General features: G+C 39.1%; 1 protein-coding gene across 3 annotated transcripts in view; it reads right to left on the bottom strand.

Moving 5' to 3' along the window:
* The window catches only part of MAML3 (mastermind like transcriptional coactivator 3), a 406,685-nt gene that overhangs the window by 271,126 nt on the left and 119,606 nt on the right, over window positions 1-15,953 (bottom strand). The window contains exon 1 of one of the 3 annotated variants that reach the window (XM_077860962.1): window positions 1,090-1,489. The exons of the other annotated variants lie outside the window; for them this stretch is intronic. The gene's annotated coding sequence lies outside the window, so the exon portion shown is untranslated. Of the gene's footprint in view, window positions 1-1,089; window positions 1,490-15,953 lie in introns of those variants that run through there. 3 annotated transcript variants of the gene reach the window in all.

Here is a 15,953-nt window from a genome sequence, read left to right as displayed (position 1 = left end):
GGATGATTTAAAAATTAGAACTAAGAATTTTTCTTTAAAGAAATGCTGTTTGCTTTCACGCACATTATTAACTAGAACTAAATCAATAAAATATAAGTGCTGCCAAACATAAATCCTTAAGGTATCTACTTGAATGCATCTTCTTGAGTATGTTCACAGAACTACCACAGTTTCAGAAGATCTACTCATGTTAGAAAAAAAAATCTTCTAAAGATCAGTTGAAACAAGACAAGTGTCAAAATATTTGAAAGGGGGCACACTTGATAAAAAAACATAAAGCCATTTCTTAATTTGAAACAAGGGAAACGAACGAAATCAAATGATCCTATTAAATAATAAATAAGAGACATATAGGCCTTAAACGGTCTACTTTGATGACTTTACAAAGCAGAGAAAGATTATTCATTAGTTTTTCTCCAACAAGGTTCTTTTTGTTTTGTTTTTTTGAGGGGGGAGGCATATTTGGCTCAAGTGAGCTTATGAGCCTAATCATTTTTATTAGTGCTTAAGGTGTAGCCATATATATCTAACCTCTCTGTCTAATTGCCGACTGGCAAGTTTCTGTTTATATGGAAAGAGATGCTTTATTTAGGATATTAATCACTTCCCCAAAGTGCTGTATATAATTTAGTCTCTTATTCAATCTACCATAAATAGTTCACCTCTAGAAAAGAGAGAGAAAAAGGAGGAAGACCTTTTTCATGGAGAATTATACTAAAAATTTCTTCTTGTCTAAAGTATCAAAAATTCTGAATTTGTAAGTCTAAATTAATTTTTACACATATTAGAGAAGTAATATCTCAAAGAAAGGTCTTCAGATGTTTTAAGTGCTTACCTACTATTTAATAGCTCGTCAACCAAACAAATTTTATGGAAGGTTTTTAAAAACAGATAATCCTTGCAAGTTTGGCAACCAAAAAATGTTCACTTTGGAGCTAATTCAATGAGGAAAAAGAGATAAAAGAATAAGCACTGTTTAGTTTGCTTCTGAAGGCTAAGCTTTAGTCCCCATAACGCACGACAACTTATCATGCCGTATTTGCCAAGAGACATAAAGTGTGAGGGGTAAGGCTGTGGGGACAGACATACCCAGAAGGTCAATGTGTTGAAGCTCTCGGGTGTCTTGGTTCACTCTCTCTTCCGAGACTCCTCGCAGATGATCAGCCCTCTAGTCCCTCCTTCTTACTTGGCGTGTCTCCTTCCACTGCTGTACTCATCCGTAGCTGGAACTTAGGATCTCTCATCTAGGTTTCTGAAGTTTCCACCAAGTGAGCTTCCCACCTTTGTCCTCTCACGTACTTCACCACCAAATAAATGTTCCCAAATTCCATCTTGTCACTTATTTAGCAGCCTTCCAAGAGACCACTCTGCCTAACAAGTAAAATCCATTATCCTTTTTAACCAGTAAATCAAGTTCCCTAGGATCTGGCTCTCAGCTACCTTCCAAGCTCTAACTTCTACCCCTCTTCTTCATCTTCATTGTCCAATTATGTAAATACCCAGTGAGACAGCTGCCCTGGCACCATCCCATAGAGGGCATCAAAACATCGCTGATGGAGTAGAAATACAGGGCCAGTTAACTCAGGTGTCTACTCTCAAACTCCTTATTCGTGAAATGTAAACCAGACCCACTCCCATCAAGGCAAACAATGCCCTGGGCAAAGAGACCATGTGACTGTATCCACATAAATTACTTCTATCCATGGTGAGTATAACTAACTGTATCCAATTATGAGTGATAAAAAAATAACTGTAAAATGAAAGACAAGCCCAAATAAGTTAAAATGTCATGTTATATTCAGAGCATGTAATAGACATCTTTATATTGAACACAAAGAAACATGAAGGAAGATAGACTGATTTTATTACCAGGAAATAATTTTCCCTTACTCTCCCACTAGAAAATGTTCAACAAATACTCAAGGAGCCAAATGCTGAGATCTTGCCAGGGGTACCTACGCATCTCAGTCTGTCTTCACTCTTGCCATCTGGTCTGCCGATAGCCCCATGACCACACCTTGCCATCCTTCCGCTGTGCACACGCTGTTCCTTCCTCTGTGATACTTTCCTTACTTCTTCTATCAGCCACCTACAACTCCTATAAGACTCCACTTTTTTTCTGGGACATTGTCCTTAATCTCACTAGCTGAAACTAATCTCTCTGTCCTCTGAAATTCTGTATTTCTGACACCAAACCATACTATTTTTTTGTGCCATTTTTCTTTTTTTAAAAAATGTACACCTACCTCATGCCAAGCACTGTTCTAAGAATCTTCTATGTGACTTCTTTCCATTTATTTTTCAAAATAACCTTAGATATTATCTTTATTTCCATTTTACAGATGAATAAACTAAGGCTTATTGAAGTAACTTGTTTGAAGTCACACATCCAGGAAGGAACACGGTTTAAATCCAGATATCTAATTCTGGAGCCTAAGCTTTAACCATAACGTCACAGGGCTTCAGCCCTGGTGTAAGTCATTTGATGGCAAGCACCATATTTCTGATATTTATGTGCCCCCTGACAATCCCCAAAAGAGACCTTTTCCTGACCATCACAGATAGTCAGTAAATGTATGTTAACCATGATGCTGAGACTACTTGCCTCTTTTGATAGAGGTCCTGTATAGGTCCCACTACAGCTTCAACTGTTCTGAAAACATGTCAGGGTATGAACAGGTTTCCTTCCCATGTGCTGCAGGAGCAGCATTACAGAAATTACACAATTTGAAACCAACTTTCCATGATCTTCTGCTAAATTAGCCTCATAAATTTTAGTCACAGCTTTTAAACTTTTCCTGGTCAACTTGTTTCAGTTGCTCTAGAGAGCTCACCATCTAACATAGTTTCAACTTCTTATCACTGTAGTAGAACAGTAAAGTAATGCCATATGCTCATTTGTTAAGCAGCTTGACATAAATAGCCAACCAAACAACCAGAGAATAATTAAAATGACAAAGCACTGTAAAGGATGAAAAAAAATAAGGATGTCCAAAGTCTAATGCAGACATAACTGAATTTTAAATGAGATGCCTCATCAAAGCAGGAGGGGAGCACCAAGATTTAGCTACATGTCTATCATTGTAAAAACTGGGAACAGCCTAAATGTCCAACAAAAAGGAACTGCTTAAATAACTGATGGTGTATCCAAGCAATGGAATACTGCACAGCCATCAGAAATTATACAGTCATTAAACAAGTATTTGTTGAGTGCCTCATTTGTACAAGATAAATGAGAAAGAAATGATGCCTACCCTCATGGTGCTTAGGGTCTAGACAATGATACAGAAGAATATGTAATAAAAAATTTTATACTGTTGAGTGACATGGTGGGTTACAACAGAGTTGTTGCTCTTTCCCATAATTGAAGATATAGGTGTTCTATGTTCACAGCCTGCCTTGAAGAAAAAGGCATCTTAGTGAATATATCTGGTAATATTTAATTTTATAGAAAAAAATAAAGCTGCATATCCTAAAACTTTTCTGAGTGAAAAGTCAGCAAGTACAAATAAAATAAAGATTTGGAACTGCAAATGAAAGTAATTTTCAGATAGCTTTTGGAAGTTTTTCTATACACATTATAAACATATATTGTCTTAAAGAGTAAATTAAAAGGCTTATGATGACCACTTATGAAGGTATTGCCTATTGAAGCATTTTAAAAAAATAGAAAGGAATCAAAGTCAAGTACAAAAAGCAAGAAGAAATAAAACTTAAAATCTCTTATAAATGGCAATAAAAAGAACATCTAACACTCTAGGTTGCGGTTTTGCCCAAGTCCTGAGGATATACCTAATTAGCAAGAAGATAAGCTCCATAATAGTATCTTAAGTTAAACAACAATGACCTATAAGATTTATAATATTCAAACCTCTTTACTCTTTTAAATCCTTCATTTTTAGCAATAGAGGGAAACTTCCAATTGATAAAGAACATATTAAAAAACCTCATATTTGATGATGAGAAAGACCTAAAGCTTTCCTCCTAAGATCAGGAACAAGGCAAGTATGTTTGTTCTCATACCTATTCCACAAAGGATAAGAAGTGCTAGCCAGGGCAATAAGGCAGGAAAGGGAAATAAAAAGTATACACATGAGCAAGGATCTGTTCCTATTTGCAGATGACATGACTGTCTATGCAGAAAATCCCAAGAAATCTGCCAAATAAACCCTCCTAGAGCTAGTGAGTCCAGCAAGGTAGAAAGACACAAGATTAACATACAAAAATACAACCATATTTCTATATACTAGCAATAAATGTGGGCACCAAAATTAAAAGTATAATGCCATTTATAATCCCTAAAAAATGAAATAGGTGTAAATCTAATAAAACTGTATAGGACTTAATATGCTGAAAACTAAAAAACATGATGAATAAAATCACTGAAGTTCTAAATAGATGGGGAGGCACACAGAATTCATGGATTGAAACACTCAAAATAGTAAAAATGTCAATTTCCTCAAATTGATATACAAGTTTAATGCAATTCTTATCAAAATCACAGAAATATTTTTTGCATATGAAGACAAGGATAGTCTAAAATCTAGAAGGAAATTGTAAAGAGATGAGAATAACAAAAAATTTTGTTGAAGAATAAACAATAGAAGGAAGAACAAAGTGGAAAGAATCAGTCTGCCGGACTTTGAGATTTACTATAAGCTACAAGGCATCAGTACTATGTACTGGTGAAGAGATAGTCACCAAATCAATGGAACAGAATACAGAAACCCAGAAATAGATTCACACAAATTAAGAATGTTCAAAAGGTTTTTTTATAAAGACGCAAAAGCAATTTTGTGGAGGAAAGATAACTACAGTGACTGTGGAAAACATTTTGGCAGTTTCTTAAAGCACAAAACGCGCAACTACCATACTATTTAGCAATTGTACTCTTGAGCATTTATCCCAGAAAAATGAGTTACGTCCACAGAAAAACCTGTACGTGATTATTCACAGTAGACTTATTCATAATCTGGAATTAACTCTTCCTTCACTGATTATATGGTTTAAACGATCTTTGGTACATTCATATTCATGGAATACTACTCAGCACTAAAAAGGAATGAGCTCTTGATACATGCAATAACTTGGATAAATCTCCAGAGAATTATGCTGAATTAAGAAAAAAAAGGCTCAAAAGGTAACATAATGAGTGATTCCATTTATATGCTATTCTTGGAAGGACAATTATAGAAACGAGGAGCAGATTAGTAGTTGCTAGGGTTAAGAAAGATCGGAGAGGGGGGTACATGTAGCTACAAAATGGCAACTGTGAGGAATTCTGGTTTTTAAATGTTCTGTATTTTCACTGTATCAACATCAATATCCAGGTTGTGATATTGTACTATAAATATTTGGGATGTTATCATTGGGGAAAATGAGGCTAAAGATACATGGGATCTCTCTGTATAATGTCTTACAGTTGCATGTAAATCGACAATTACCCCCAAAATAAAAAGTTTAAATAAAAAAATGAAATTTAGTACTAGTTAAAGTTGGCTAATTTTCTATCAAGGCTGAGAGGCCATCGATAGACAATTGCTGGTGTAGATATCCCAAGTTCAAGTAATCTAAAATTTTAATTTGAGAACTTACTTTGATTCTAATTCAATCTGCCAGGTATCCCATTTACCTATGTAGCAGCTTTTGCTGATATATGTATTGAGCAAATGGTTAAGATACATACCATAAAAAATTAAAACCCGGGGGCACCTGGGTGGCTCAGTGGTTAAGCGTCTGCCTAGGGCCCAGGTCGTGATCCCGGGGCCCTGGGATCGAGTCCCACATCGGGCTCCCCGCAGGAAGCCTGCTTCTCCTTCTGCCTGTATCTCTGCCTCTCTCTGTGTCTCCCATGAATGAATGAGTAAATGAATAAATAAATACAAAACCCCTTCACACGACCTTATTAAAGTAGAAAATGTATGTGTGAATACTGAAAACAAATATACACACGTTTTCTCGCGGAACAAATGTATACTAGGATATTTTTGTAGCAATGATAGAGTAAATGTTCTAAATGAAGAAATAACCTTGTTTATCTCAATATAATATAAGTTCACTAAATGGAAAGGAACAGAAAAAAAGCACTAGATAGTTATTTGGCCCTGAAATCGTAATTTTAAGTATCATTTTTATTTAAAATATTTTTGTCCAATGTCTTGGGATGACTTTTCGGCAGTTAATTTCTTTGTGAAAGGGAAAGCCCAGTAGTCTCTGTGGCCGTGCTTAGTCTTCCCCATTCATTCATTCATTAATGCATCCACAAACACTGCTGACAGTCTATTACCAGGTACTACTTGGTGCTGAGGGAGGCAGGAAGGTGAATTAGAAATGGTCTCTGCTATTCATGTTTTAATGACTTAAAAAATAGGTTGAAAAATGAACAGCTCCACATAGCTACATAGTTTGTATAGTCTTTCTCCATATTGTACATAGCATTTTTTAACACTATCAGTTTCCGCTTACTACAATTTATGTAACTAATCCCCCAATGTTGGGCATCTGTTTTCTCAATTTGCCATGATTGTAATTAACACAGAGTAGTAATAACTGACAATAAACCAGAAATTAAAAAAAAAGAACAAAAATTTTAAAGGTACTTAAAAGATAGATAAAATCTCCTACAACCTCTCAACACAAATTGCTAATACACGAAAAATGAGTAATCAGAGAGTGATTATTTTTTTCCTCTTTCAAAGTTTGTTTCTCAAACTCCTGACCAATTTGGGTTCCAATTGTTTTCTATTGACTTATCTGTTAAGGTACCCTTGAAATCTACCTCCAGCCACGCTGAACCACTTTCAGTTCCCTACCTTTTCCAGGGATTTGCTGTTTCCTCAGTCTGGAAAATGTCCCCGCTCAGTACTTGACTATATCCTACTAAATCTTCAGTCTTTGAAGACACTTTTTTTGTGTGTGTGAAATCTCCTCAGATCCCCAGAAGGCTGAGTGAAGCAAACCTTATGTGTCCTATAATTATTTCACCATACAGTAATTATCTCTTTACTTATCTGCCTTCCTCACTAGACCTGGAGCTCTTTGAGGCAGGGGAAATATTTGTTTACTGTTTTATCCCCAGGATTGAGAACATGCCCTGAACCATAGCAGATGCTCAATAAATACCTGGGAATGATGAAAGAATGAATACGAATGAACAAACAAATAGATTCTTAAATTCTGACATAGGAAGACAGGGAACCCCTTGCTCACCCAGATGGCCAACAGCATGAAGAAGTTCCCTGGAGGGTCACCTGGGTGGTTCAGTTGGTTAAGCATCCCACTTGTGATCTCAGCTCAGGTCTTGATTCTGGGGTTCTAAGTTCAAGCCTTGAGTTGGGCTCCATGCCCAGCATGGAGCTTACTTTAAAAAAAAAAGAGGTTCCCTGGAGATACCCCAAATCTATTCTAGAGCTTTCTCTTTCTACTACCATATAATCTAGAAGCTTAAGTACTTTTCTAGAAAACTCCGCCACCTAATCTAACAGGTGTCTCCTGTCTCCTGCAAGCTACTCTTACAAGCAAGTACCCAAGTCCTTCTCCGCAGACACCGTAAGGTCCGGGGAAAGAGCTATCCTGCAGCTTCAGTGTGCAGTGAGTGGCGAAGAGTGTGGGGAATGAAGCTGGCATGAGAGAGCACCATTTAAAATAACAATTTTTAAGTAGCTTAATTTGACTGCTTCGTTTTCCTGGAAAAATATTAAAGGCAAGGATATTTTTAAAGTGAGGACTTCCTGGTACTAAAGTCTGTCGCTAAGTTTCCATCTTTCTCAGGATTCAGTCTGCAAATCTTTAAACACCAGTTCTGAGAGACGTGGGCAGTACTCCCAGGGACAGAGGCTGTGGAGACCCAAGATGTGTGCCTACCCCTCGATTTGTCACGTCTCATTTCGGAAGGTTCTTCCCCCTGCAAAGAGCAGGGCTGGTTTTGTGTCTTTTTTTCTTCCCTGCTGACCTTTGTCAACTGTGTTGCTGTACTGCATTTGGAAGCATTAACAATGGTCATTACCTGCCCTGTTTATTCAGTGTTAAGTATTAACAAGGCCTGTGCTATCTCGGCTGCTGCCATATTTTTCCAGAAAAGACATGCCTGTGTAAATGCCCTAGCGCAAACAGGGGCCTTGTCTTTCTCTAGGCTGGGGTGGGGAGAGGACTTGGAGATGAAGGGTAGAAGAAAGGACAGAAGAAAACAGTCGCGGTTTTTAAAATAGTGTGTTCAGAAACGCAGAAAATACTGCGCCACGAAATCCTGCGTGCGTTTGGTCAGTTCAGGTGTTTGCCGACATGGGGCCTCTATCAAGCACACATTTCCGGGTTTGTTTACAGTGGCTTCAAACAGTTAGAGTGTAAGGACACAGCATATAAATATTTTACAGAATAAAGAGACGAGAAGTAAGCCCTGGCATTGAACTCTCTTTGTTTAGGATTTGCAGGCTTGGTTTCCTGTGTGAAGCAGCTAAGGCAGGTGGGCAGCAGCCTGTTTATGAGGGGATGGAAGGCAGCTGACAATATTTGCTTGAGCACCAGGAAGGGTGAAGTGTTTTATTAAAACTCCGATCAGATACTGCTTGTTGGACGGCGAGATCGCAAGGCTCACAGACAAGAGGGCCAAACGCCACGCAGAAGACAACAAATACAAATAAAACATTCACGTGGTGGGGCGTCGGGGGGGGGGCATCCTTCACCAGAGTCAGCTTTTCTGTGAGAGTTGGCTCCCTCTCCTAAATTTACCTGCATCTGGGCATGAGGCGGGTAACAGGCCACATTGCGTCCTCAGGTAGGTGCAGGGAACTGCCAGAGAAACAAACCGGGGCCACGTACACGCTTCCTGGCCAAGACCCGATGCCCAAGCAGCGAAGCCCCAGGTCGCCTTTCTGTTCCTAAAGCGCTCAGGCCGTTCCATGGAGACCAAGCCAGGCACGAGAGGAGAACAGAGGGTTGTCCTTTTCTGTGTATAAGAATAAAGCAACAACAACAACAACAACAAAGGATAAAGCAACAATGCTATTTCCATTGGGATTTACAAATCTGCGTGTTGTTAAGAGGAAGGGCTTTGGAGTTAACACCTGCAACCTTAGAAGCTCAATTTAACCGCTTCATTCGCAGCTATGCGAGGGACAGCCACTTCGCTATTTTTCTTTTAATTTCTTAAATATTTTTAATGTTCTACTTCTCAAAGATGAGCATGGATGACTTAAGGAAAAGAAATCCACTAGGGATGGAAAAAACAAGAGTGATTTCCTGGAAGGACTTTGGCGATACAACCTCTGCGTCACAACAACGGCCACCATTTACTGAGGGCCTAATATGTGCCAGGCATTCCGGGCACATGATTCTAATCTTTGTTCGACCCTGCAAGGTTAAGATTATTATTCTCAGCTTATAAAATGAGAAAGCGGAGGTTCAAAGTCGCTAAGGAATTAGACTTGGTCTCGAAGCTGATATTTATACACCTTTCTCACCTCCATTTTTTTCTCTCTCTTTTCTTTTTAAGGACTCCACAATTCCCCTTCCCTCTCGGATTCCTCTTTCATTAATCCTAGGCCAGATCACAACTGTATTGGGAGTCTTCCTTTCTTCCTTCTTGCTCTTCTTCAGCCAGCTTATCTTTCCTAAGACCACTCCCCCCACCTACTTCCTGGGGCCACCGACCCCGATAAAGTGATCTGACTTGAGCTCTGTCCGCAGCTCTACAGTTCCTATCAGACCCCCTCCATGGTCAAGGCCATCACCATAATGGCGGTCAACACTCCGCACCTTCCTATGTGCCGGGTACCTTATGAGCTAGGTAGGTACTGTTCTTGTCTTAGAGATGTGGAAACTAGGTCACTGCAAAGTTACCTGGCTCGCCAGGGCACAGAGTGACAGAGATGGCGTGCTGGTCCCAGCCTGGCTCAGAGCCCTTGAGCTGACAACGCTGGACTGCCTCCATAGCCCCGAGGGACCCAAACTAAGTTCTGATCTAGCAAGTGAGTCTGAGCAGGAGAGAGGAGCATCTGTTTAAAAAGTGGGTAAATATGTTTTAGAATGTTTCAAATAAAACTGCCTTTTTATTGAAAATGTGCAGTTTTTTTAATCACTACAGACAAAATTATTTTTTAGCGGGCTAGCCCTAGGAACGTTGCTTTTTTATGGGAAGATAAATTCTGAGTTCCCAAAAAAACTACTGGAACAGGCTGTTTATAAATTCGAGACTGTCTTTTTTTTTTTCCCCATTCAGGGTAACGTTAAAGTGGGGGAGAACAGGAAAAGGAGACACTTCAAATTCCTGGTAGATACAAATCCTGCACAGCAGAGCGCAATCTGGATAATACATCCCAACTTTCTAAGTGTGCTAAAAATAAATGTAAATGGTTCATTAGAGCTAATCTGGCAGCCAAAAGTGAATATTAATAACATAGAAGATCAATAAGATGCCTAGCAAAGAACAATGGATTAACTTGGTTCTCGAAATAGCAAAATCTGTGTAGGCCAAGGAGGAAGCAATGGGACAAGAGGCACAGTCAGAAGAGAAATTCATCCGTTCTTTCTACAATTCAAGGAATTGAGAATAGATAATAAAATGTGCCCATCTCTTTTTGGCTCTGCTCACTAAATAAGTCGTTTAATCAATTTTTACCTTTCCCTCCCTGTCTCCATCTGCCATTACCAACTCAATAGAAGAATGTATAACCCTAGTTCAAATACAGGTCAAGAGGACTATTATAAATATTATGAGCTTATCCTATTACTTTCTCCCTCAGTTCTTGTCTCATGTGCTCTATTTAGGTAAAGGACTGCACATGGTAGTTTTTACCCAAAGCATATTCAATGAAAAAAAGGAGATTCCATGGTCAAATAAATCTGAGAAATGCTGCATGATAATCCCCCTTTTAAGATACTGAAGGCTCTCTGAAGTCTTTCTGGAAAGACACCTGTTTAACATATGTAACCCAGTGTTTCCCAAGCCTTGTGGCCACACAATCCACTTAACTCCTATTAACATCTCTGTGTATAATGAAGGTCAGGACTCTGGTCCAGGAGGAGGAAAAACCAAATTCCCATCCTTCCTTCCTGTGTGACTTCAGGAAATCACTGAACTTCCCAGCACTTCAGTCTCTTTAGGGAGCTGGACCACCTGACCTGGGCTACCTGGAGGGAGGCTTCTAGCCACCGGGCTCCGAGAGCGTCTTCAACTCCTCTGCTGAAACAGCCATGGCCAAAAGCATGGAAGCTGGGTTCTGTGGATGCGCTGGGGCCTTGCTAGCTCCCTCCTGCTGAGCCCACACCTCAGAAGCGCCTCACATCACCCAGGAGCAGCTTAGACAATGGGCTCTTTTACACCCTTGACATTCAGTCCTTTATGCCCAGGCTGAGCGCTAATATTGCAAAGGCTGTCTTGGGGGTTTTAAGTGGAGGGAGGGAATTTGTAGGGAATTGTTAAAACAAGCTTACATTTGTTCTTCGAAACATTTGCTGGCATTCAAGCATGGCGTTTAAAATAGTTTCTTGTGCTTTTTCATTTAAATATGCAAGTTTAATAAACATTATTCACCCAAAACAGAGAAATGAAGCAAACTCTTATAACTGATTCTTTAGGCCTACATTCTTTGGCTACATTCTCAGCTGATTTCACTTGAAATGTTGTTAATCCTGACATTTCAACTTTCTTTTTGGAAAAATTATCACAATCCAGAAGATTGTTCTTAATACCGAAAAACATAACTTATAAACTGTATAAACAGTTTCACAAAATTTTTTACCTTTTACTTCTATTTTTTTTACTTTTATTTTACCTTTTACCTTTACTTTGATTTTCTCCTTTAAAACGGTCTAAAGAAAACTAAGGGTTATTTGTCTACAAGTTGAGGTTGACTTTATTTTCCTGTTTTTATAGCGAGGACACGTTAGTGATATAACAGTGATGTTGTGTAAGTGCCTAGTGGGTGACAGACGTGATTCTGTGCAATGTGTGTATGTGTGCATTAGTCTGAACAACAACCCTATCAGATAGGTACTATTATGATCCCAATCTTGGAGATGTGGAAATGAGTGACTTGCCAAGGTCATCCACTACTACTAAGTGGCAGGGTTGAGACTGGAATCCAACTTTAATCACTACCTTAGTCACTGTGCCATCCTACTTCTTGCTTAAATTTGTAAAACAACAGAACCACTGCCATAAAAATGTATCAATTGTTGAGGGTCACACTGTGGAGTTCCATAAACTCCATGATATAACTAAAGACAAAGGAATCTCTGACCTCTTGGTTCTACTGAAGTCAGAGGGAAAAGCCTGACATATCAGGAAGGATAGGGCTTAGATACAGGAGTTCAGTGATGTGACAATGGCTTGCCTAAGAGGCTGGAAAATCTCTTTCCTAAATACTTAATAAGAAAAGTGAGAGAACCATCTGAAATAATTCTGAAAAAAGTTCTCATGGAAATTAAAATGGGCTAAGGTAACTGTCTTCAGCCTTGCTATTCCGATTCCTTCCTAGGAGTACTCTATGGCTATTTCCCTAAGTCATTAAAAGCATGTTTTTCAATGTATTACGGTGGGGGTGGGGGAGGGCAGGAAGCAGGGGAGAATGCAGGAGACATGTAACACATGGACTTTGTCTCAATCCTGAGTGACACAGACTAGCTTGCAAAAGGTCTTTTTTGGGGGGATAGCTGAGGACATTTGATTATGAACTGGTTATTACATGATACCAAGGTGTTACTTTTAATTTTGTCAGGTCTGATAACAGCACCATAGTTATAAGAGAAATCTCCCCTAATTTTTAGAGATGCATAGAGATGATGTCTGGGATTTTTACTTTGATCAAAAAGACCGGCGGGGGGCGGGGGGCTGAAGTGTGGCAAATACTTGATAACTGTAGAACTTTCTGAGTAACAGACATGAAAGATGAATGACTATACTGTTCTCCCTGCTTCTGCATGTGTTTTGCAATTTTCCAGATAAAATACATTGATAAAGAGTATGAAGGATGTTTCCTGGTGAAAAGAGATAGATGATAGGTAAAATAGTTTTTAAAAAAAATCTACTCTAGAAATAGCCAGGTACACACCTGGGTATGGAGGTTAGCTCTCCTGAGACTGAGGCCAGGAGAAAAAAAAAATTTACAATTAAAGGGAGGAGCACAGGCAAAGGTGGAACAGACAAAGACAGGAAGGAAAGCACCACAGCCAGGTGTTTCAGGGAGATTGTAGAGGACCAGCCTGTCAGCTCTAGTTTGCTATTTCTGCTTCATCTTGCTTTAGAAGTGTGCTTCTCACCCAGCACTCTCAACCACTGTTTGAAAAGTACTACGTAAAATGGGGCTGGTATCAATGTTCACCTTTTGCACTTGGTGTTTATAATCTCACCCACAAATTGGTTCACAGTTCTTGGAAGTAACTTATTTGATTATTGAGAGGTTGTGCGTGTGTGTGTGTGTGTGTGTGTGTATGTGAGTGTGTAGTCAGCTCCTCCTTCATCACATGGTTATAAAAAGCACATCCTTGTCTTTTATTGGATAAAAGACCTTTATTATAAGACCAAAAGCCAAATTTCCATTTGGTTTTCCAGTTATACTTAATATACATCCATCTTCAGGACAGCTAATATCCCTCAATAATTAGGAAATAAGTTTTTTTTTCAAGGAAAATGACCACATAGCTAAATCATTATACCTTCCCCAAGTACCTTACTAGAGGCTCATCAAAACATATTAAAATGCAAATAAAAACCTTTAGAGACAAGAATAAACACTGAACAAATTAGTTGATCAGACTCAACAAATACTACATTTTCTAGCATCCTCTTCCCCCAAAGACAACCACTGATACGCTTTGTTTCTAAACATACACTAGGTTTTTCCCTTGTATCATGTTCTATGGTAAATTCTGCATCCAACTTTTCTCACCTACCATTAAAATACTGTTCTAATTCTTTTTTTGGGGGGGGTTGCTGTTGTTTTTTTTAATAATAAATTTATTTTTTATTGGTGTTCAATTTGCCAACATACAGAATAACACCCAGTGCTCATCGCGTCAAGTGCCCACCTCAGTGCCTCCCACCCAGTCACCCCCACCCCCCGCCCTCCTCCCCTTCCACCACCCCTAGTTGGTTTCCCAGAGTTAGAATACTGTTCTAATTCTTCATCAACACCCATTGATGGATGGATAGCCCAGCAACTGGAGACAATAAATTCTACTTCAACTTTCCCCAACTACTGGACATCAGGGTGTTGCCATTGATTCAGCATTATAAATACCACTCTAATGAATGTCTTTTCCTGCAACACTTTCTACATAATTTGTCTATTTTCATAGGACTAATCATTAGAATGTAATAAAAAGCTAAGAAAGGTATCTAGCAGTTTACCTTAAAACAAGAAAGAAAAGAGTTATATTATTTTATTATTTTTTTAAGATTTTATTTGACACAGACAGAGAGAGAAAGGGAGCCAAGTAGGGGGAGGGGTACAAGGAGAGGGAGAAGCAGGGAGCCTGAGGCGGGGGGTGGGGGGGTGCTCAATCCCAAGTCACGGGGATCATGACCTGAGCCATAGGCAGACGCTTAACTGACTGAGCCACCCAGGCGCCCCAAAAAGAATAATTTTCAAAAGGTCCCACTGAGAGGTGAGTTTGCACTAGATAAGCCCGGTGTCCTGACTCCATCATCTGTGGCTCATACTGTTTGCTTGAAGAAAAATGTCACTCTGTGACATTCTTGCTTCTCGGTTGCATGTGGTGTTATCCTTGATGGAACCCCAGGCACTTCCCCTAAATGTTTCTTGCTCCCGTTGTTTTTCTTACCCTGTCACAACATGAATTTGCAGTCCTGACTGTTCTATTTAGAATTTCATCACTGCTTTGCCCGCCGCCAGCTTCCACCGCAGACCCTTTAATGCAGCACCTCCCTCATCCTCCCTCGTGGTACAGTTACTTGTCCGCATCTGCTGAGTCTCTCTCTGTCCTCTTTAATTCCATACGGTGCCTGGGACTGTGCTCTGCAGAGAGTAAACACTGTCAGCATGTTCGCTGACTTTAATCAAATTATTAACATCGTTTTGTCCTTGAGCGGGTTAGTTCCCTTTATATTGTCCTCTGCCCCACCCAGGGCTTAAAAACACGTATCTATTTCGCTTCTACAAGTTTAATGAATGTGCTGTTTACATCCTTTCCTAGATAATTAATGAAGATGTTAAGTAAGACCTGTGCTGAACACAGATTCCCATCCTCTTCTAGACTCAATACATTGCCATTTATCATTACACTTTTAGTCCTTCGGGCAATTTTCAATCAATTTGACATATTCAAGTCAATTTGAATTCATTTTCTGAACTAGATTTCATGAAACCTGGTATCAATTCTTCCATTAGTGTCTGGATGTATTTAGAAATAATAATACATCTAGTGCACTCTTCTGTCCATTTGTTTTCAGATTTTTAAAAAAAAAATCAATTAAGTTGGTCTAACATAAAGAGCTTTATAAATCTATGTTGTTTGTGGCTTATGGCGCTAATATCCCCTAGATGTTCATATATTTACTGCTCAAATGTTCTCTATGCTAGTAATACAGTTTCCTAGTTCATTTATTTATTCAACAACTACCTATGGAATACTTACTATTGTGCTTGGAACAGGCTTAAAACTAGTTCTATTTCAAAATTAATCACTCAGGAGCTCTTGTTCTGTGAAATATATAGGACAATGCTCTCTTAAACCATTATTTTTACTATACATTAGCAACACTGGATCATAGATGGGAGGAAGAGAGAAAGGAGTCTTACTGGTAGCTAGGATAAATAGGTTTCTGGCTAAATATGGGGAAAAGTAGCTAAAATAAGATATTAGGATGAAGCTGTGCTTTGATTATCTGTGATATCTCTGCTAGCAATGCTCTGCACAATTTAGAATTCATTCTTTCTTTTTCTCTCTCTTCCTCTCTCTCCCCCAATCTCTCTCTCTCTCTCTCTCTCTCTCTC

The sequence above is a fragment of the Canis aureus genome, chromosome 20 (assembly GCF_053574225.1).
Source record: "Canis aureus isolate CA01 chromosome 20, VMU_Caureus_v.1.0, whole genome shotgun sequence".
Taxonomy (NCBI): Eukaryota; Metazoa; Chordata; class Mammalia; order Carnivora; family Canidae; genus Canis; species Canis aureus.
Note: the sequence above shows the minus strand (reverse complement) of the source record. Positions and strands in the feature narration are given on the sequence as shown.